Source organism: Pan paniscus, chromosome 12 (genome assembly GCF_029289425.2).
Source record: "Pan paniscus chromosome 12, NHGRI_mPanPan1-v2.0_pri, whole genome shotgun sequence".
Lineage (NCBI taxonomy): Eukaryota > Metazoa > Chordata > Mammalia > Primates > Hominidae > Pan > Pan paniscus.
In genome coordinates, this window is record NC_073261.2 from 24596004 (window position 1) to 24619509 (window position 23506).

Consider the following 23506-nt stretch of genomic DNA (forward strand, 5'->3'; position numbering starts at 1 on the left):
CTAAAATGTAACTTTTATGACAGCATGCACGTTGAGAGTCAGTAATGATTTGTTGAATGAAAGCAAATGTGAGCCCAAAGGAATCTGGGTATAATTGATCTGATCATGAGATTATGCTTTAAAGTGGATGGATAAGAAGTAATAATCTAACACATAATGTGCTTAGTCAGATGAATCTGTTTTTCAAAGTAAAGATAAAAGGAAGAAATTTGAGCATGGTTTATGGGAAAAATATTTAACAAGCCATTAAACTATCAATTATCCTAAGAAATAGTTGAAACAAGTATGACTATGATTAAGTTATTTTTGTTACTAATATCAGAATATCATATTTGAAAAAGAATATGTTATAAAAGCTTAAAATCTTCCCATTTCAAAACTTTATTCATTACATCCAATCAAAAATCACAGCCAAAAAAAATTGTACTGTGTCCTTCAAATTAATCACCGAAGTTTCTGATTATTTCATGAACTCCTATCTTGTCAATAACAAGTTTCTTGACATTAAATCATGTGGGTGCTTGTAAAATTGTTTTACAAATATTAAGAAGATTAAATAAAAAATGAATCAAGAAACATAATTTGCTACAATGTTCTTGATGTACACAATCAGGTAGGAATATTTTGTAGCCTTTATACGGATGTTGTCTATTAGAAATAAATTATATAATCATGCTGCTAGATAGATAGGCAATAATGAATTAGATTGCTAAGATATGTAATTGGGCTCTTGGAATGCATGTTTGATTGCCCTGAAAAAGTGCACAAAATAATTTCCCTTAATTGCTTTTATTTCATTTCTTGTCAAACCTAAGTTAGGGTGTTGCTTTAAAGTAAGAAACTACTTACTTTTTGTAGGAAAATAATCTCACCAATTTGGAGGTTGTACCAATCTTGCTTTGCAAGTTGTACCTATAAGAGTTTCAGTCCAAACCTCAAGACAAGTATGCATAACTCAGGTTTCAAACATTACTTATTGGGACCAGTCAGTGGCTTCTTCATTTCTTACCCACTAGAGGCAAAACTAGGGTTTGAAGGTGTATCCATCTTTAAAGAATATAAGCACTCTAAATCTATTGTCTGGCAAAGGGCATTTGGAAATGCTAAAAGGTGAAAACAATTGTCCCCAATCTCCTGACTTTGGAAAACATGTTGAAATTCGAAGTTACGTAATAAGAATCCATCACACTTTAATTTGGCAGCAAAGATTCCTTTGCTGTGGGAGTTAGCAGATAGCTGAGAAATACTAAAACTTCATTAACTAAATAAGCACAGATAAGTGTTATTTGATTCTGTAATGTTGGAAGTGAAATAACAATGCTTGTTATAGACCTGAAGTTAATTTGTTATGATCAAAACCAAGGATTTGCTAAAAAGGTTACTTTTAGCTACAAGTTCTAAACCTTTAATATCCAATACATACAAATATATTAGAGTAAACTAAGAAGCTTTATAAAAAGAATAAGGGACAATGATTGGGGAAATGTACCTTTTAAATCAGTAGTTTTAATCAATTATCAATATTCTGTTATAGGTAAAATATATTCTCTTTCCTGAAGAGATGACAGAATTTTTACAATTAGGCTACAGTGCAATCATTTTTGTGCTCAGTATGGACTTTAAACACATCACTCATCCATTACCTTTCTATCCCATTGTTCTTCTAAGACATTGACCATATGATGCTTTTCAAATTGTCATCATCTACAATGTTGAGATCTGCCAAATAGCAAATCAACCTTTATAATTAAAGTTGACAAGCTGACAAGAAAAATGAGTGTATACTTGCATATATATATAAATTTTTATGTCACATTGCCGTCTGTGCACTTGTTTGCTTTTTGTCAATAGCCGAAGGCTTGTTTCTCTGCACCAGAAGCGTGTTATATTCCAAGGTCCTCAGACAGCTCCCCTTCGCCCTAGTGAGTCTGTTGATTAATTTTGGATACTCTTCTTAATTAACACCCCAAAGGAGGTCTAGATTATCTAGCCTATAGTCCATGAAAAACAAGTGAATGTGAAGAATAATAACCCAGGGAGACAAGCATGCACTCTTCAAATGATGTTATAAGAACACCGAGGCTCTCTCAAGTCAGGATTGTGTCAGGCAATGCCTAGGGAAGATGCAGGCCTTTAATCGGGGCAAAAATAGAAATTCATGTTAGTCTAATTTAATTTTCTTTTTGACAAGGAGAGGAGTGATAGATGCCCCTTGACAGATGAAACATGGCGCCTCAATGTAGCCATGGTTGCCATTGGCCTTGATTAGTAACTGTTCCCATTTTGACCTCCAGGCAGAAGAGTTGATGAACGAGAGAAACGAGTGAAGTAATTAGAACAGTAAGATGAAGTATGAAACTAGCCAATTGTATCCAAATCTGTGAAACCTAATAATGGAACCAAGAAACACTAAGCTCATGGCAGCTTTCATAAATATGTCTAAAGACTGGAATCCTTTATATGTGAGGGTCACAATTAATCAACTCTGACAATACTAGTTTCACAAACAAATTTGAGTTCATGTTTTTAAATTACCTTTTCTAAGGAGCAATTTTATAAAAATTTTGTGTTAAACCAACTGTTGCATCTATCAGAGATGCTAGGACCCACAATCTTTTAATTTCTGGGCCATCAAGAACAAGTTAAAAAAAATCCATCGTGACTTATCTAGCAATAAAGCTAGAAAATCAAGCTGACCTAGATACCTAGTAAAAATCATCTCAAATAAATAGTATCATAACTAAAATTTTCACTGACTACCATTCTAGACCACCTGACTTTGCATAGTGTAGTTAGGGAGCGTTTTTGAAGCTGAGTCATCTAATTGCTACTGTTGTGCTAGTTGAACTCAGCACTGAGAAGCTCCACATTTAGAAAAGCATATGCCATCCTATCTGTTCCTTTTCAAAAGAGAAAAAATATCTTCATGTTGATACTATATATTCCATTTTTACTCATACTAACAAAATGCTGAAGTTGTTTTCTCCTCATCATTTGGATGTTTAAAACCTCTAACCTGCAAAAGTCTGTTAAGTAGTCTATTTTTTAACACTTTGCCGTGATGAAATATGGATGCATTTTATTGCATTTCTTAATCTCAAATAAGAATGAACAGCCAGAACTTAAAGTCACTTTTAAGCGTGTTACCATTTCAAGGCAGCAAATTTTTTTTCAAAAAAGAAGAAAAGTAATTGTAAATATAGTCATTCTTCAATTTGAAATATGAATGCCTACTTTTATTCAATCAGTCAGTTAGGCAGCAAGTAATTACTGAATGCTTCCTGAATCAAATGCTGTAAAAAGTACTATGCCTGCGAAATGAATATAGAAGCTCACAAAATGGCTGCAAACTTCCCCTGTTCCTGTATGTACACCTTGCAAGTTGATGTTGCCACTTTTCTCATTAAATGGTGCAGTCAGTGTATTTCTCCACCCGTTAAATCTAGGCTCAGCTATGTGACTTGCTTTGGCCAACAGACAATTAGAAAGCATGAAGGAAACTGAGCCTTGAAAAGCATTTCAACATTAGTGCTTATGGAGGGAAAGTCTGGAACACCAAAGTTTGGGTGATGACAGAGGAAAGAATCCAGCAAAACAGACTGATAAAATGAGCTGTCAATCATCCTGTTTTATTTATAAAGATATTACACTAATATGAAAAATATCTGGTATAAATATGTGAATGCTATGACATCACTATACAGAGATGCAATTAAATTATTAATAAGCAATTATTGATAAACATACTAGAATACTAATCCAAATTTTGAACCTCCTTTTAGGTTTTCACCTATTAAGTGCGTACTTATACTCCCATATTACTACCAAAAGTTATTTTGAGACTACATTTGGTAATATTGCTGTATTCATTGAATAATCCACGCAGGGAAATGTATCACATTATTGAAGCTACTGGTTTCAACTGAAATGGTATATCCAAATTTATCTTTTTCAGGGCATGGTGGCTTATGCCTGTAATCCCAGCATTTTTGGAGGCTGAGGCAGGAGGATCATCTGAGGTCAGGAGTTTGATACCACCGTGGCCAACATGGTGAATCCCTGTTTCTACTAAAAATACAAAAAAATTAGCTGGGTGTGGTGGTGCATGCCTGTAGTTGCCTGATTGAGTATCCCAACACCTAACACACACATGTGCACGTGCACACTCACACCCATGGCAAGTGAGAGAAGGAGAACCATTTAACAATGACTGAAGATTAATTGGTCTCAGGAATTTAAAATAACTTCTGTACAGCCATTAGCTGGCTACTGAAATAACTGAGCAGAGACATCAGTGGCCACAAATGACAAATAACACAGACTTTTAAAAATTAGTTCAGAAAACTTAATAAGCAGAAAACTACAACAGGCCAAGCGTGGTGGCTCACACCTATAATCCCAGCACTTTGGGGAGGCTGAGGTGGTCAGATCAAAAGGTCAGGAGATCGAGAACATCTTGGCCAACATGGTGAAACCCCGTCTCTACTGAAAATAGAAAAATTAGCAGGACGTGGTGGCAGGTGCCTGTAGTCCCAGCTACTCTGGAGGCTGAGGCAGGAGAAACACTTGAACCCGGGAGGCAGAGGTTGCAGTGAACTGAGGTTGCACCACTGCACTCCAGCCTGGGCAACAAGAGCGAAACTCTGTCTAAATAAATAAATAATTAAAAAACTACAACAAAACAAACCCTGGAGAGGGGAAAAATCTGATTTTTAGAGTTACTACATTATATTACTTAAAATGTGTTTAAAAAAACAAAAAAAAATGAAAAGAAATAAAGTTTGGCACATAAAACCATGGCACATATGCAAGAAAAAAATCAGTCAATAGAAATTCTTTTGGGAAGTCCAGATGTTGGAGTTCTGGTACAAATATTTTAAATCTGTTATTTAGAATATGTTCAAACAACTAAAAGAAACCATTTCTAAAGAACTAAAGAAAATTATGAAAGCAATGTCTTATCATGTTAAAATATCAATGAAAATATATAAATTATTTATTCAAAAGAACCAAATGGAAATTCTGGAAATGAAAAAGAAAATAACTGAAATAAATAAATAAATCATGAGAAGAGTTCATAGCAGATTTGAGCAGCCCAAAGGAAAAAAATAAGTGAACTTGAAAGAGTTCGAATGAGATTATCTAGTCTGAGAAACAGAAATATAAAAGAATAGAAAAATGAACAGAGCCTCAGAGACATGTATGACAAGTTTAATTGATCATTATATACAAGAACTCCTCTGTAAGATTATGAATGGATTTCTCATCAGAAATCATGAATGCAAGAAGGCAGTGGGAAGACATATTCAAAGGCTGAAAGAAAAAGAGCATTAACCAAGAACACTGCAGCCAGCACAACTGTCCTTCAATTATAAAAGATAAATTAAGACATTTCTAAATAAACAAAAAATTGAGATAATTTGTCAGTTAGCAAATATCTCTATGTTATATGATTCCATGTATAAAAATGCCCAGTAGAGGAAAATTCATATATACAGAAATTCAATTGTTGGTTGTTTTGATGAGTGGAGGGGCTGCTACGAAGTGGAAATGGGGAGTGGCTTCTAATGAGTATGGATATTTTTGCAGGGAGTGAGTGTGATAAATATAGTAAAAATTACTAAATCATACACTTTAAAAGTGAATTTTATAGCATATGAATTACATCCAGATAAGAAAATAAATACTATAAATAAAAAAATAACAGAAATTAGGAAAGCCTTCAATGGAAGCTCATTGATAGACATAAAGCAGCCAAAGAAATAATCAGTGAACTTGAAAGAAATGAACTGAAACTTCTCAAACTGAAATACTAAAGGGAAAAAAAGAGTGAGAAACATTTTTAAAAACTAAAGACAGATCAACAATATAAAATGATGTAGCATATACTTTTTTGGCATAGCAAAAGGAGAAGAAAAGAGAATAGATAGAAGAAATAGTTGAAATAGTAGTGACTAAAACTTTCCAGAATTAATGGCAAACTCCAAATCAGTTTCCAAAAGCTTAAAAACATCAAGCAAGATAAAACAGAAAAAAATACACACACACAAACAAAAAATACCTTGCAGTATATAAGATCAATATACATAAGCCAATAAATTTTCCTAAATATAGCAATAAATAATTAGAATTTGAAATAGTAAAAATTACCATTTAAAGTAGCACCTCAAAACTGAAGTACTTAGGTAAAAATCTTATCTAACAAAATATGCAAAGGATCTGTATGTAGAAAATTATAAAACACTTCTGAAAAAAATAAGGAACTAAATAAATGGAAGAGATATTTCATGTTCATGGATTCAATTCTTTCTAAATTATCTACAATGGAATCTCGACAAAAATCGTAGCTTTTTTTAAAATTTGACAACCTGAATTGAATATGTGTATGTAAAGGCAAAGGTACCAGAATAACCAACACAGCCTAAAGGAAAAGCAAAAATTATAGAACTCATATAACCCAATTTCAAGACTTACTGTAAACTACAGTTATGGAGTAGGCATGGTATTGGCAAAAGAAGAGATACATAGGTAAATTGAACAAAGCCCAGAAATAGACCAACACAGATACAGCCAACTTATTTCTGACAAACGATGCTGGAATAATTGGACGTTCATGTGAAATGGTGCTGACATAATTCATTACCCAAAATGAACCCAAAATGGATCGTAGACCTAAGTGTAAATGAAACACAAAACTATAAAACTACCAGAGGATAACACTGGAGAAACTGAAACCTTGGGCTTTGTGATAAGTTTTGGCTACAAAACCAGCAATTCTTGAAGGAAAAAAATAAGTTTAACTTTCTTAAAAGAAAAAAAAAATTATGTGAAAGACACTGCAAAGAGGCCACATTTCTGATAAAGGACTCATATCCAGAGTATATAAGGAGCTCTCAAAACTCAACAGTAAGAAAATAACTCAATTAAAAAATGGGGAAAATATCTGAACAGGTAAATCATCAAAGAAGATATGGAGATAGCAAATGAACATATGCAAAGATGTTTACATCACTTGTCACTAGGGAAATACAAATTAAAACGTCAGTCGGATGCTACTAAACACTTACTAGAATGGAGAAGGGTTTGACTAGATGAAGCATATGGGGTTACTTTAGGACTGTGCACTATTTTATATGTTACCTAGTAATGAATACATGATATATCCCTTTGTCAAAGCCCATAGACTTTTGCAACACAAATATTAAGATTATGTATAGAATGTTTATATATATAAGGTTTACATATATAATGTTTATGTATGTGTGTGTGCGTATAAAGGTAACTGATGCAAGGATTGATGTAGACTGTGAAAAAAGAATCTAACTCTATTTAAATACATGTCATAATTCACCATGGAATAGGAAAAACTAGGTGCTGACCCAATTAACTTAGGAAATGATTAGAAACTCTAAGACTAAAGGAAAAGACCTGTACATAAGCACTATACTGTAGTTAATAATGCATATCTCACAGGGGTCAGGCTAACAATTCTGAAACTGCTGTGCATCTATACTAGGACTGGACAAGTAAGTAAATAGATGGCTGATGATGGGAGGCAGGTTTCTCACTGTTGGAGTGGGAGGCTACAATTACAGAGGGAAGGCCAGGAAGTGCCATGTGGTACTCAGTGAGAGTCACAGACATCAGTATAAACTCCCACTTAGCATTATAGAAATACTATGTATAGAGAAATATGTGCACAAATGGATTAGTATAAATACACATTTTTCCTAGTGCTGTCCACTGAGATGGTCTAGAATCAATCACACTGCAGTAACAAAGAACAAACCCAGCTCTCACATTGTGGTTTTTAATGCTCTTTCCCAATAAACGTAACCAGGGGTCCCTGGAGAAATGGCTAATTATAGGACTGGAATGTGGAATATAAAAAATGAGCCTTTAATATTTGTAGTGTAAGAAATTAAGAAAGTGCTAAAAAAAGAATGAGGTTATGTCAAAGGGACTGAGGAGCCAAATTGACAGAGCTCTCAATGGTCAAATTTGGAAAAATTTGAGCAACAAAAGAAATAATACAATATTGGATTTAAATCAAACATAAAACAAATAGCCACAATTTCATACTGATATTAATAAATAATTGAATAAGTCAATTAACAGGAAAGAAGAAAACATTTACATACAGAAGAACTGCAAAAAATAATGTAGATACTCCCCACTAAATGAGGTGAGAAATAATACCCCATCCTTAATTGCGGGTCTTGCTGACTTGCTTTCCTGTTCAGTACAGAAAGAATGAGAAAAGTAATTTTGCAGTGGAGAGACTTGGCAAGCATTGCCTCAGCTAGGTGGTGGAGGCATACCTAATCAGTGATACGTCTTGTTGATAGCATGTCCCCTTTGTATAAAGTACTGTGATCCCTCTCCAAAACTCATAACCCCAGTCTAACCATGAGAAAAATATCAGACAAACCCAAACCGAAGAACATTCTACAAAATAGCTGACCAGTACTCCTTAACACTGTCAAGGTCATCATCAATAACGAGGAAAATCTGAAAAACTATCACAGCCCAGAGGGAGGCTATGGAGACATGATGACTAAATGTAATGCCATATCCTGGATGGGATCCTGGAACAGAAAAAGGACATTCGAGAAACTAATGAAATCTGAATAAAGTATGGAATTTACCTAATTATAACATATCAATATTGGTTCATTAGCTGTGACAAATGTACACATTTGGGGAAAAAATTAGTTTTGCCTGTGAAAAAAGAGAAGTTTTCACAAAGGAAGTGACATTTGACCAGAGTATTGAACAAGAGGACTTCACCTAGCAGGCAAGTATTAGAAGAAACCCACAGGAGATGGAATAAGATAAACAGAGACTGAGAGGCAGCAGAAAAGAAACTGTGTCTTTGGGAAACGGACAGTAGTTTGGTTTGGCTGAGATGTGTGGTGCATAATAAGGAGTTAGAGGAGAAAGGAAAAGTGAGTTGGAAGAAGAACCCAAGAGGAAGAGGAGTCACATATTAAACACTCAGGCTTTATACTTGATCCTGGAGGTAGTGGATGTACATGTTGATTTTTAAGCAAGGAAGTAAAACTATATTTTTAGCCAAGCAAAACTAGCAGGGTAGGAAATTTCTAAGTAGACAATGATGATTCCTCTAGATTCTCACTCTTCTTTCACCTCATTCTCATTCTTTTATTTTCACTTTCCCCCAGTAGCTCAGTGCTGATCCTCATCCCAACCCAGCAAATCTGTCCCCTACACCTGCTAGAAGAGGGAAGATTCTTTATGATCTTTTTCAGTTTTTTTCACCAAAATTACCTATTTTGTGTTCCTTTCTCAAGACATCCATACTTAGTAAGGTAATGAATTAATGAAATAAACACATTCAACATCAAAGTATTCATTGAATACCTAGAATAGGTCTTACAGATAAGCCAATACTGAGAGATAAGGTAGTTCTGTACATCAGTCATTAAAATATCATGCTTTCAAAGCATATCTCATTTAATACATTTTAAAATGGATTTTGTATTCCCATTTCATAGGTGAAAAAGTAAAAATTTAGACAAGTTCACGGATTTTCCTGTGATGATAGAGTCAGATATGGAAGTTCCTTGATGTAAAATCCAATTCCTGAGTACAAATCTTGTGTTTACTCAAAAAGGTGCCACGGCCGGGCGTGGTGGCTCACTCCTGTAATCCCGGCACTTAGGGAGGCCAAAGCAGGTGAATAATGAGGTCAGGAGTTTGAGACCAGCCTGGCCAACATGGTGAAACCCCATCTCTACTAAAAACACAAAAATGTATCTAGGCATAGTGGCAGGCGCCTATAATCCCAGCTACTTGGGAGGCTGAGGCAGGAGAATTGCTTGAACCCGGGAGGTGGAGGTTGCAGCGAGCGGAGATCGAGCCACTGCACCCCAGCCTGGGCGACAGAGTGAGACTCCATCTCAAAAAAAAAAAAAAATATCGTGACTGAAAACTTATTTACAGGTTAAATTAATGTGAAAAATGAAGGGCAGCTAACCCTGCAAATGCATAGGAGAAATCTCTCAGAAATAAATTTAAACCAATGCATTATGGTCCTGTTAAGAAATAGTATATGAGTAAAATGATTTATTCCTTAAGTATGTATGGAAAAGGAGGAAGAGGAAGGAGGAAAAGGGGAAGGGAAAAAAAGAAATGCAAGGTCATGAAATTTTAGCATGTTGTCATTTATTTGGAAGCAAACTGCCCATATTTAAAGTGTACAATTGGTGAGTTTTAACATGTGCCTATACCCATTAAACCATTACTACAATCAAGATAGTCATTACATCTCTCACCAAAAGTTAAAAGTTTCTTTGTGACTCCTGGTGCCTACCTATCCCTCCTCCCCAGGATACCACAGATCTGCTTTCTGTCACCACAGATTGACCCGCAATTTCTAGAATTTTTTAAATAAGTGAAATCCTACACTGTGCACATTTTTGTCTGACTTCTTTCACACAGCATGATTATTTTGAGATCCATCCAGGTTGTATGCATCAATAGTTCACTTTTTTTACTTCTAAGAAGTAGTCAAGCAATATATGTATAGACACATGACAATTTGTTTATGCATTTGTCTGTTGGTACACAATTGGGTTGTTTCCAGTTTTTCTATATTGCAAATAAAGCTATTATTTATAAATGTTCTTCATAAAGAATATTCATGTATAAGTCTTCAAGTAGACATATGCTTTTATTTCTCTTAGGTAAGTACCCAGGAATGGAATGGCTTAATCATACGGTAAAAATATTGCTTGTATGGTATATCAATAAACACATACTTTATAAGAAACTGTAATCCAGTTTTTTAATGATTATACCCCTTTTTATTCCTATCAGCAGTATATATGAGAATCCCAGTTCCTCCACACTTTCTATGATTAATCTTTTTAATCTTAGGTATTCTAATAGAATGTGCAATGGGATCTCCTTGTGGTTATAATTTGCATTTCCCTAAGGAATAATGATGTTGAGCATCTTTTTATTTGCTTTTATACCATCCATACACCTTTGGGGAAGTATCTATTCAATATTTTTCCCCCTTTCAAAAACTGGGCTGTTATAGAATCGTAAAAGGTCTTTACATTTTCCAGATAAAATTCCTTGCTATACGTGTATTTTGCAAATACTTTCTCCCAGTCTGTAACTTTCCTTTTATTTTGGTGAGTCCCATATTAAGACATATTTTTATATTTGGGCTTCTTGAATCATGAGTAAGAAATCTTTGCTAATCTCAAAATCACTAAGATTTTTACCCTTGTTATCTTCTAGGGGTTTTATAAATTTAGCTTTTACATTAAAGTACATCATAAATTTAGAGTTAATTTCTATATACAGCATTCAATCCAGCAAAATTTTCATTTATTTTTTAATTATAAAAATCTTTTTTATTTTCATTTTATAGCTTTTTCAGATTTTTTTAAAATTATCCCTAAGTATTTAACGTATTTTCATGCTATTGGTGGTGGTATGAAACATTTTTTAACATTTCATTTTGAAATAACTGTAGGCTCACGTACAGTTGTGAGAAATAATACAAATGACCTCATAACATCCTGCAAAGCCATAATAAAGTATCACAACCAGAATGCTGATATTGATGCTTTTAGGATACAGAACAATTCCATCATCACAAGGCTTATTCTTCTTGTTCTCATACAGCCGCAGCTACTGCTCTACCATACTGCCTCACCATTTCCCAGCAACCATCTCCATTTTATATTTTGATCATTTCAAGAATGTTATGTAAATGGAATTATATAGTATGTAACTTCATAGGACTGCCATTTTTCTCTCAGCATAATTTTCTGGAGGTATATTTGCTTGTTGCATGTATCAATTTTATCACTGAGTGTGTGCCATGGTATAGATGTACCACAGTTTGTTTAACCATTTACCCATTGAATGACATCTGTGCTCTTTCTATTCTTTTGTTTTAAAAATAAAGCAAACATAAACATAAATGGACATGTTTTTGTGGGAACACAACTTGTCATTTCTCTGGGATAAATTGTCAAATGTGCAATTATAGGGCTTTATGGTAGTTGTGTGTTTACATTTATAAGAAATTGCCAAATATTTTCAATAGTAGCTGTATCATTAAATTCTTATTGACAATTGTCTAGTTTCTCCACATACACCAAGCCATTTGGTGATGTCTGTATTTATTTTATGTTAGCTATTCTGATAGGTATGTAATGATATCTCACTGTGGTTTTAATTTGCTTTTCTCCAATGGCTAATTATCTTAAATAGCAATGTCTTTTCAGGCTTTTTGCCCATTTTCTAATTCAACTTATCAATATGGCCTTTATGGATCTTGATTTTACTGTCCAGCCTTTGACTCACCCTAGACCTAAGATATTCTCTGCTGCTTTTATTGAAAACTTTTATGATTTTGTGATGTATATTAAAATATTTGGTACATTTTAAGTCAATTTTGATATAAAGTATGAGATTCAGACTGAGGTATCTTTTTTAAAAAACTATGAATGTCTAGCTTTCTAACGCCATTTATTGAATGACTATTCTAACTTCATTGAATTATTTTGGTGCCTTTATTAAACAATTAGTGAGAAATATGTAATGGGTCTATTTCTGGGCTACACATTCTGTTTATTTGACTTACATGTCAATCTTTTCACTAATACCACACAGTCTTGATTACTGTGATATAAAATATCTTAAAATTAAGTGAACTGATGCCTCACACTTTTTTTTTCAAAATTGATTTAGCTAGTCTAGCTCCTTTGCTTTTCAATGATCCTTATTGACAACTGTCTAGTTTCTCCACATACTTCAAGCCATTTGGTGATGTCTGTATTTATTTTATGTTAGCTATTCTGATAGGTATGTAATGATATCTCACTGTGGTTTTAATTTGCATTTCTCTAATGGCTAATCATGTTAAATATGTTAAATTTACATGTGTTATATGTGTTAAATTTACACAAATTTGTAAATTTTCTTAGAACATTATTAGTTTTTTTCCAATACTTTTTTTCTTTTTTAGTTCATCAGCTATCGTTAGTGTTAGTGTGTTTTATGTGTGGCCTGAGATAATTCTTCTTCTTCCAATGTGGCTCAGGGAAGCCAAAAGATTGGACACCCGTGATCTAAGTGATGAAATATATATGCCAAAAAAGTTTTCATAGTACAGTTATATGTGCCGCATACTGCTGTTTTGATCAATGACAAACCGCATACATGAGAACTGTCCCAGAATATTATAATAAAGCTGAAAAATGTCTACTATTTAGTGATGTTGTAGCCATCATAACATCGCAGTGCAATGCATTACTCATGGATTTGTGGTGATGCTAGAGTTAACAAATCTGCTGTGCTGCCAGTCATATAAAAGTCTAACACATACAATTATGTATAGTACATAATACTTGATAATAAATAATAATTAATAATAAATAATAAAAATGACTAGGTTAGTGGTTTCTGTATTTACCATACTATATATTTTTTGTTATTTTAGAGTATAATCCTATTTATTTGCAAAAAAATCTAAGTGTAAAACAGGCAGGTTCTTCAGGGGGTATTCCTGAAGAAGGCGTTGTTATCATAGGAGATGACAGTTCCTTGGGTGATATTGCCCCTGAAGACCCTCTAATGGGACAAGATGTCGAGGTGGAAGACAGTGATATTGAGGAACTTGACCTTGTGTGGGCCTAGGCTAATGTGTATGCTTGGGTCTTAAGTTTTTAAGTTTCAAAATGAAAACATTGAAATAGATAAAATCTCATAGTATAAGGATATAAAGCAAGAAAATATTTTTGCACAGCAGTACAAAGTGTATTTTAAGCTAAGTCTTTTTACAAAACAGTCAAAAAGTTTTTAAAATGTTTAAAGTTTATAATGTACAAAAGTTACCATAAGCTAAGGTTAATTTATTATTGAAAAAGAAAAATTTTCTTTTTATAAATTTAATGTAGCTTAAGTGTACTATTCAGTGTTTATAAACTCTACAGCAGTGTACAGTAATGTCCTAGGCCTTCACTTTGTCTATCTATCTATATTTTTTCTTATACATATGTACATATGTATGACAAAGTTTAATTTGTAAACTAGACCCACATTAACAAAAATAACTAGCCATAAAATAGAACAATTATAATATACTGTCATAAAAGTCATAAGAATGTGCTTTCGCTCTGTCTCTCTCTCAGAATATCTTATTGTACTGTTCTGAGGGTAACTGACACTGTGGATGGCAAAACTGCAAATAAGTGGGGACTACTGTATTCATTTAGGTTTGTCGGGTTTTTTGGTGGACTGACTTTTATCAGTAAGTAATGCCTCTCTCTGTCTCTTGTATTTTCTTTGCTCTGAAGTTTACTTTCTCTGACATTGATATAAATACTTTTTAAAGAAGTAATGTTTCTTTCCTTCTATTTTCAATCTATCTATATCATTATTTTCTAACTGAGTGTCTTATAGACAGCATATTATTAATTTGTTTCAATTTACTCTGCCAAATTATTTGAATTGATATGATTAGATCATTTACATTTAATGTGATATTTGATATGTTAAGATTTAAACCTTTTGTTTGTTTGTTCTTTCAGGTATTTTTGTTTCTCCATTTTATTTTTCTGCCTTCCTGTAGGTTACTTGAACTTTTCTTAGAATATTGCTTTGATTTATCTTTAATAGTTTTTGCTGTGCCTCTTTTTGTTGTCGTTGTTTTTGTTTTGTATCATTTTGTTTTTTTGAGACAGAGTATCACTCTGTAGCCCAGGCTGGAGTACAGTGGTACGATCTCGGCTCAGTGCAACCTCCACCTTCAACGTCCAAGCAATTCTCCTGCCTCAGCCTCCGCAGTAGCTGGGATTACAGGCATATGCCACCATGCCTGGCTAATTTTTTTTGTCTTTTTTTTTTTTTAGTAGACACAGGGTTTCACCATATTGGACAGGCTGGGCTCAAACTACTGACCTCAAGTGATCCACCCACCTGGTCCTCCCAAAGTGCTGGGATTACAGGCTTGAGCCACCGGGCACGGCCTCTGTGCCTCTTTATATAGTCTTTTTAGTGGTTTTACTATATTACATTCAATTATTTATACTTTAAATTATTTAAACATAACATATAACAATCTACTGGTGTCAACAATGATCTCTTTGGTATATAGAAAGTTTACATTTGCATCTATTTACCTTCCTCTGTTTATGATTATCTTCAATATTTCCTGTATATGCATTTAGAATCACATCAGGCAGTGTTATAATTTTTGCTTTAAATGGCAAAAATTATATAGAAAATTCAAGAGGAGAGATAAAATGTGTTGTATTTTTTCATATTTATACTATTTCTGGCTTTTCTTCTTTCTTGCTGATGATCAAAGATTCCTTCTTTTTCAATTTCCTTTTTAGTTACAGAAATACCGTTATACATTTTTAAAGGTAGTTTTGCTGATGATAAATTTCTAAGTTTTGCTTTCTCTGAGAGTGCCATGATTTTCTCTTTATTCCTAAAAGATATTTTCACTGGATAAGAATTCTGAGTTGACAGTTCTTTTCTTTCAACACTTGCAAAAAGTTGTGCCTCTTCCTTCTGGTATCCATGTTTTCTGATGGGAAATCTGCTCTCACTCAAATTATCTCTTCCCAGTAAGCAGAGATTTGTTTCTCTGTGGTTGTTATCAAAATACTTTTCTTTGTCTTTAGTTTTTCTCAGAATTTTGACAATTATATATAGTGTAAATTTTGTGGGGTCTATTCACTTTAAATTGCACTCAGCCTCTTGAATCTGTAAGTTTGTCTTTTTCTAAACTTGGAAAATTTCAGGTTTTTCTCTTCAAGCACTCTTTCTAGCCCTGCCCTCTTTTTCTGCTCTTTTGGGACCCTGGTGGCACAAATCTTAGATCTTTCACTATAGTCCCTTTGGTCTCTGGGACTATTTTCAATTGTTTTCTTTTTTTTAACAGTCTATTGTTTAGATTCCATAATTTTAATTCTTTCATCTTCTAATTCACTGATTCCTTCTTTTGTTCCATTTTTTTCTGATGTTGAGCCTATTCAGCAAGAGATGTGTGTGTGTGTGTGTGTGTGTGTGTGTGTGTGTGCGTGTTCACATGTGTATCTCTTTTTAAGTTATAAAATTACCATGTAGTTGTTCTTTACATCTTCTGCTTCTTTGCTGGGACATTTTATTTCTTTGTGGAGACTTTTGTTTTTCTTGTTTTAAGAGAAATGATAATTTCTTGTTGAGGGTTTTTTTTTTTTAATAATGGCTACCCTAAGTCTTTGTTAGATAATTCTAATATTTCTCAACTCAATGTTGGTATCTATTGTCTTTTGAGTCACATTAAGATATTTCTAGATCTTTTGCTTTCAATTAATATTTTATGAAACTTTGGGTTTTATTAAATCCTAAGTTGTAGTAGACTTTTTTTGTCACTTCTCTGGCTGGGGAAAGAGAGGCACCCTCTTGTTACCACAAGGTCTTCGTAAAAATGCAAGTTTCCCACTCTGTCTCCATTGACATCCACAGCCTAGTAGTGCTAGGCAGATGTGAAAGTCTTGACTCCCAATTTGGACTCCACTGATGCCACCTCAGCTGGGCATAGCAGGAACACATTATTGCTGCTTTCCATATAGTGTCAGTTTTCATGGTGTTAGTTTCCCCTACCGCAACTAATACCATGAGGATGATGGCTTCATTACTGTTGGGCAGTTATTGAAGTCCTGATTCTCATAGGCCTTCTCTGACACTAGCCAAGTAGGAAAAGGATGGGTTACCTTGCTGCTGGATGTGGGTGGAAGTCTCAATTGACACTGCGGGGTGAGAAGTGTGGTATTTGCATTCACCACTGACCATGATGGTGCTGGAAGTGAGAACTGGTATTATTACCTGGTAGGGGTAAAAGTTCTACAGTGTTCTGTAATGCCAGTTAGGTCAAGCAGATTGATAGTGCTGTTCAAAGCTCTATATCTTTACTGATTTATTTGTTTTGTCAATTGTTGAGCAATATTTAAATCTTCTACTATAATTGTAGATTTTTCTATTTCTCTAATAATTCTATTAGTTCTTATTTCACATACCTCAGAACTCTCTTAGGGGCATAAGCATTGAGGATGCATCTTCTCTGTTATCTTAATGAAATTATTTCCTTTATCCCTGGTAACACTTTTTGCTCTGAAATCTACTTTTTGTGATATTAACATAATCACTTCAGCTTTATGTTGATTAGTTTTAGAATAGTATATATTTTTACTTCTTTTACTTCTAACCTATTGATGCACTTATGTCTAAAATGTCTTTCTTATAAGCAACATACAGGGGGTGTTGCTTCTTAACCAACACTACAAATATTTAGACTATTTTCTGTGGCTATTGATATGGTTGTTATAAATCTATCAACTTAATAATTGTTTTCTGTTTATTATATCTATTATTTGGTCCCTTTTTCCCACCTTTTATCCCTTTTTTATTATTTTTATGATTTCATTTTATCTCTTTCATTGTCTTATTAGCTATAACTTTAAAAAAAATTGAGTGTTTGCCTCATAATTTGTCTTAATTCTAATACACTCTATCTTCAAGTTCCCATATAGAATAAGAAGCTCATAACAGTAAATTTCCATTTCTCCCCTTCTGGACTTTGTGCTATTGCTGTCATACATTTCATTTGATTTATACAATATTGTTTTATTTTGGCTTTAAATAGTCAATTATCTTTTAAAGAGATATAAAATAAAAAATAATGCATGTTATACTTAGCTACATAGCATTTCTGGTGCTCTTCATTCCTTTGTGCAAACCTAGATTTTATATTTACAGCCATTGTATGTTTCAACATTTTAAATAACTTCTAAAGTTTGTTTTAGATCATTTTTATATCTTCCCTGTCTTGACTTTACACTTTCAATCTTTCCTCTACATTCTTGATATATAGAATATAGTTATAATAACTAATTCCAACATCTCTGTTATCAACTAGTGTCAGTTTCTATTGATTAATTTTTTTTATTACAGGTCATATTTTCCAACTTTTTGAATGCCCATAATTTTTCACTGTTTGCCAGGTGCAATTTTTCTTGTTGATTCCTGCATATTTTTGAATTTCTATAAATATTATTGAGCTTTATTCTGTGATGCAGATAACTTACATGGAGCCAGTTTTATATTTTCTGGGATTTCTGTTAAGCTACTCATTAGACATTTAATTTGAGCAGCAGTTACTCTATGATTAAGTTTGCTCTGGCAACTACTGATATTTCTACCATCTCTACCTTTTGCCTTTTCCAGAAGGTCATATAGTAAGAACCATATAGTACATAGTCTTTTCAGATTGGCTTCTTTCACTTAGTAATATGCATGTATGTTTCCTCTATTTCTTTTCATGGCTTGATAGCTCATTTTTTTAGTGTTAAATAATGTTTCACTGTCTGAATGTACTACAGTTTATTTATCCATTCATTTACTGAGGATATCTTGATTATTTTCACATTTGGGAATTATGAATAAAACTAAAGGGCTGGCCAAGATGGCCCACTAGAAACAGCTAGTGTGTGGCACTCTCACAGAGAGAAATAGAAGGGGCAAGTAAATACAGTAAATTCATCCAGGTACATGAATTGGGGTTCATCAAGAAAACTACTCAACCCACAGAGAATGGAGAAAAGCAAGGCAGGATGACTGCTCACCTGGGAGTGACATAGAGCCAGGGGAGCCTACCCTGCCTCTCCTGCCCTTATGAAGGAAGTAGTGACTAAGTGATTGACCAACACTGGAGTCCCACTCTTCTCCCATGAATCTTTGCAACACTTGAATCAGGAGATCCTCTCATAAACCCCTTCCACCAGGGCCTTCAGTTTGACATATGGAGCTATGTGAATTCTCAACAGAGCAGCTGCTCAGGCAGACACAGAGCCCCAAGAGTTTAGATACCTAGGCTTCCCAGCAAAAGCATCTGTAACCCCAGCAAAGCCAGAGGTTAGATAGACCTCCATATGTACACCAAGGAAAGGGACTGAATCCGGGGAGTTGAGCAGCAATGGTCTGTAGGCTCCATTTCCATGGTGTCTTACAGGATGAGACCCACTGGCTTGGAAATCCAGCCAACTTAGCATAGCAGCATTATACCTACCTTAGATGGAGCTCCCAGAGGATCTTTGGTATTTTGCAACCTTAGTCATTGTTGCCTTCAGGCTCTGGGGAGTCTGAGGAGAGTAGGGACTGGAGTGGTCTCCTGGCCGACTGCAGGTGCTGTCAAAAGAGGCAGCCAGACTGCTTTTTCACACGGGGCCCAGATACCATTTCTCTTCACTGGGCAAAATCTCCTGACCTAATTCTGCAAACACCTCCACCAGTGTTTTCCAGCTGGCAGCAGTTCCAAATCTTCCTGGGACAGAACTCCCAAAGGGAGGATCAGGTGGTCACCATCTTTGCTGTTTTTCGTCCCTAGCCATTGTTTCCTTTGGAGTGTCTGGGGCAATTGAGGCTGGAGCAGACCCCCAAAACAGCACAGCTACTCTATGAAAAAGCAGCCAGATTGCTTTTTCACACAGATCCCTGATCACATTTCTCCACACTGAGCAGGACCTCCCAACAAGAGTCCCCAGCCACCTCTAGGAGTATGTTTGGGCCAGCAACAAGTCCATATCTCCCCAGGACAAAGCTTCTAGGAGAAGCAGGCTGACATCTTTTCCATTTCACAGGCTTCACTGTTGATACCTTCAGGTACTAGAAAATCCGAGGTGACTAGGGATTGAGGTGAACCCCAGCATACTGCAACAGCCCTGTGAAAAAGTGGCCAGACTGTTACATGGGTTCCCGATCCCATATCTCCTCGCTGGGTGAGTCCTCACAGCCTGAGTCTTCAGCAACTTCCCACTGGAACTATTGAGCCAGTAGCAGCTCTGCAATTCCCTGGGACACATCTCCCATTGTGAGGAGCAGGTTGCCATCTTTGCGTCTTGCAGCCTTGCTCTTGCTGTCTCCAGGCTCAGGAAAGTCTGTGGGAATGAGGGACTGGTCCAGACCCATGCTATAGAGCACTCGCCTCATGGAAAAGTGTTCAGACTATTCCCTATGCAGATCTCAGTCTCACTTCTCACTGGGAAGGTCCTCTTGACATGGGACTTCAGCAAATCAACCTGCCCCCACCCGACCTGAAGATCATTGAGATTCAGAACGTAAAAGCTCAATCAAAGGAAACTAAGAATCACAATAAAGTGATACAGGAACTGATAGATGAAATAGCCAGTATGAAAAAAAAAAACCTGACATACATAATGAAGCTGAAAAACACTACAAAAATTTCACAATGCAATAATAAGTATTAACAGCAAAACAGACCAAGCTGAGGAAAGAATCTTAGACCTTAAAGACTGGCTGTCTGAAATAAGACAGGAAGACAAAAGTTAAAAAGAAAAGAGCAGTGAAAAGGAATGAACACAACCTCTGAAAAATATCAGATTATGCAAAGAGGTCAAACCTATGAATCACTGGCATTCCTGAAGGGATGGGAAGGAAGCAAATAACTTGGAAAACATATTTCAAGATATCAACCATGAGAATGTCTCCAAACTCTCTAGAATGGCCAACAGTCAAATTCAGAAAATATAGGGGACCACTGCAAGATTCTATACAAAAAGATCATTAGCAAGACACATAATCAAGTTTCCAAGGTCAACATGAAAGGAAGGATGTTAAAGGCAGTTAGAGAGAAAGGCCAAGTCACCTATAAAGGGAACACCATTCAGACTAACAGTAGACCTCTCAGCAGAAACCCTACAAGCCAGAAGAGACAGGGCCTATATTGAACATTCTTAAAGAAAAAATCTTCAACCAAAAATTATATATCCCAGCAAACTAAGCTTCCTCAGCAAAAGAGAAATAAGATCCTTCTCAGCAAATGCTGAGAGAGTTCATTACCACCAGATGTGCCTTACAAAAGATCTTGAAAGGAGCACCAAATATGGAAAGGAAAGACAAGTACCATTAATACAAAAAAAAAAAAACACTTAAGTACACAGATCAGTAACACTATAAAGCAACCACACAAACAAGCCTATATCATAACCAGCTAATAACCCAATGACAGAATCAAATCCACACATATCAATACTAACCTTGAATGTAAACAGGGTAAATGCCCCATTAAAATGGCACAGAGTGGCAAGCAACATAAAGACTCAAGACCCATTGGTATGCTATCTTCAAGAGACCCATCTCACATGCAATGACATCCAGAGGCTCAAAATAAAGGGGTAGATGAAAACCTACCAAGCAAATTAAAAACAGAAAAAAGCAGGAGTTGCAATCCTAATTTCAGACAAACAGACTTTAAACCAGCAAACATCAAAAAAGGCAAAGAAGAGCATTTGTAAAGAATTAGATGCAAGAAGAAGACTCAACCATTCTAAGTATATATGCACCCAACACCGGAGAACCCATAATCATAAAGCAAGTTCTCAGAGACCTTCAAAGAGACATAGATTCTCACAAAGTAATAGTGGCAAACTTCAGCATTTCACTGACAGTATGAGATAGATCATTTAGGCAGAAAATTAACAAAGATATTCAGGACTTAAACTCACATTGGAACAAATGAATTTAATAGACCTGTACACAACTTTCCACCCCAAAACAACAGAATATGCATTCTTCTTGTCACTACATGACACATATTCTAAAATCAGCCACACAATCAATTATAAAACAATCCTTAGCAAATGCAAAAGAACAAACATCAATCAAACAGACTACTGGATAACAGTGCAATAAAATGGAAATCAAGACTAAAAAAATTGCTTAAAACCATGCAATTACATGGAAATTAAATAATCTGCTCCTGGATAACTTTTGGGTAAATAATGAAATTAAGGAGGAAATCAAGAAATTCTTTGAAACTAATGAGAAAAAAGTTACAACATACTAGAATCTCTAGGACACAGCTAATGCAGTGTTAAGAGAGAATTTTATAAAGTTAACAACCTAACACCACAACCAAATTAACTAGAGAAGCAAGAGCAAACCAACCCCAAAGCTAGCAGAAAATAAGAAATAACAAAAATAAGAACTGAAAGGAAGGAAATCAAGACATGAAAAAACAACTCAAAAGATCAATGAATCCATGAGTTGGTTTTTTGAAAAAGTAATAAGGTGAACAGGTCACTATCTAGACATATAAAGAAGAAAAGAGAGAAGATCCAAATAAACACAATCAGAAATAACAAAGGAGAAGTTACCACTGACCCCACAGAAATACAGACAACCATCAGATACTACAATACCTCTATGCATACAAACTAGAAAACTTAGGTGAAATGGATGAATTCATGGACACATACACCTTCCTAAGACTGAACCAGAAAAAAAAAAAATTCTGAACAACCAATAATGAGCTTCCAAGTTGAATTAGTAATAAATAACCTACCAACCAAAAAAGGCCTGGGACCAGATGGAGTCACAGCTAAATTCTACCAGATGTACAAAGAAAACCTGGTACCATTCCCACTGAAACAATTCCAAAAAATTGAGGAGGAGGGTCACCTCCCCAACTCATTTACTCTATGAGGCCAGAATCATCTTGATATCAAAACCTGTTAGAGAAATAACAAAAATGAAAACTTCAGGTCGATATTTCTGATGAACATTGATGCAAAACTCCTCAACAAAATACTTGCAAACAAAATCGAGCAGCATATCAAAAAGCCAATCCACAACAATCAAGTAGGCTTTATCCCTGGAATGCAAGGTTGGTTCAACACATACACATATCAATAAATGTGATGCATCACATAAACACAACTAAAGATAAAAACCACACGATTATCTTAATAGCTGCAGAAAAGGCTTTTGATAAAATTCAATACCCCCTTATGTTAAAAAGTCTCAATAAACTAGGTACTAAAGGAACATAAATCAAAAGAATAAGAGCCATCTATGAAAAATCCAAAGCCAATATCATACTTAATGGGCAAAAGCTGGAAGAATTCCCATTGAAAACCAGCACAAGACACATGCTCTCCCTCACCACCCTTAGTAAACATTCTATTGAAAGTCCTGGCCAGAGCAATCAGGCAAGGAAAATAAATTAACACCATTCAAATAGGAAGTCAAACTATCCATGTTTGAAGAGGACATAATTCTATATCTAGAAAATCCCATAGTCTTGATCCAAAAGCTCCTTCAGCTGATAAACAACTTCAGCAAAGTCTCAGGACACGAACTCAATGAACAAAAATTACTAGCATTTCTATACACCAACAAGAGACAAGCCAAAAGCCAAATCAGGAATGCAATCCCATTCACAATTGCCACAAAAAGAGTAAAGTACCTAGAAATATAGCTAACCAGGGAGGTGAAAGATCTCTACAGTGAGAATTACAAAACACTGCTCAAAGAAATCAGAGATAACACAAATGGAAAAACTTTCCATACTAATGGATAGAAAGAATCAATATTATTTAAATAGCCCTGCTGCTCAAAGCAATTTATAGATTCAACACTATTTTTATCAAACTACCAATGAGATTCTTCA